Genomic DNA, 1770 nt, shown 5'->3' with positions numbered 1-1770 from the left:
CTCAACACTAGCCCAGCTCAACACTAGCCCAGCTCAACACTAGCCTAGCTCAACACTAGCCTAGCTCAACACTAGCCTAGCTCAACACTAGCCTAGCTCAACACTAGCCTAGCTCAACACCAGCCTAGCTCAACACTAGCCTAGCTCAACACTAGCCTAGCTCAACACTAGCCCAGCTCAACACCAGCCTAGCTCAACACTAGCCTAGCTCAACACTAGCCTAGCTCAACACTAGCCTAGCTCAACACTAGCCTAGCTCAACACTAGCCTAGCTCAACACTAGCGGCTCCGGCTAGGATAGCAACGACGTTAGCAGGCTAACGTGAGCTGTCAAAGCCTTACAGAATGCCGTTTCATTGTCCATGAAAAATAGAAACGGTCTATTACCTTTCTCGAGCAACCACGTTACGGTAAATATACTTAACCACCATTGTAATGAATGTGTTTGTCAGAAATAATTGCTCAATAGTCCTGAAGTGTCAGGCAGCAGCTCTGCTCCGCAACGCCATGTTCCTGCAACGGAGCTCTGCAACGTCATAGCTTTGGGGCGTTGCCTCGTCTGAGTGACGTGTACACCTGCGAATCACAGCCGACTATTCCAAAACGCCACAAAGACACAGCCAATCACAGTCCCTCTGTATGGTCCGTATGAACAAAACCCTGCTGTGTGTCCAACGTACAGTCTGTGGTTGTACAGTCACTCACCTGCCAGTCATGTAAGCAGTGCCTACATGCTCTGGGAAAGATTATCTACCCACATAAATCAATTGTTATTTCTGGGTTAAAAGCCGAAAAACACCAACCTGTCTAACGTCTAACTGTACAGCTTGTACACAGCTACAGTGGTTGTATCAACATTGTATATCAACATATCACCAGTCTTAATTGAGAACTAATTGAGATGAGATGGGATGATACTGTTTGGACAGCGTCTGCTGTGTATCTTGAGACCAACATCATACACTGACTACTCAAATCGAATCAAATTTTATTGGTCATTTACACAGTGTACAAGATACAGCGTAATGAACTGCTTTAGGGCAAGCAACTCCTCACCAACGCAACAATCAACAATAACCATTAACAGTGCAATACAATAATAATAAAAAGTGTGTGTGTGTGTGTGTGTGTGTGTGTGTGTGTGTGTGTGTGTGTGTGTGTGTGTGTGTGTGTGTGTGAGTGTGTGTGTGTGTGTGTGTGTGTGTGTGTGTGTGTGTGTGTGTTGGGGGGGGGGGTCCAGTCCTTAATGCGATGCTGGCTGTGGGAATTCACATAATCACAGATTATAAAGACAAAAGTCAAGAGAGCTTGTGGTTTCTAAAATGTAACATGCAAAATGTAACACGCACGAATTGCACGCATGATGGGCATGATGTTTGAAAAATAATTTGACACTTTGAATCTGCATTTTAACTGCATATTCATCCAATGTCATTAATCCTCAATCCTCTCTTATATGGAATGTGTTCATCATTCCGTCCAAATTGCATAACAGACGTCTAATGATGCCGACGTCTGGGAGACGTCATGCCCCCCCCCGCCCCCCCGACCCCCCGCCCCCCCTTCATCTTGGCAAAAAAAATGACATAGACTGTTTTCCAAAATGCGTTCTTGCACCCTATTTAGAGCAGATACAGTACTTGGTGTAGGCTCTAGATGGAGTGCAAGAACACATTTTGGAACACAGCCATAGAATGCATTTAGATTAAATTAGATACAACTTTATTGTCTTAATTTTTTGGGGGGGGGTTAGGGTCACCAGCCACATAA

The sequence above is a fragment of the Argentina silus genome (genome assembly GCF_951799395.1).
Source record: "Argentina silus genome assembly, chromosome: 9".
In the NCBI taxonomy this organism is placed as follows: Eukaryota; Metazoa; Chordata; class Actinopteri; order Argentiniformes; family Argentinidae; genus Argentina; species Argentina silus.
Note: the sequence above shows the minus strand (reverse complement) of the source record.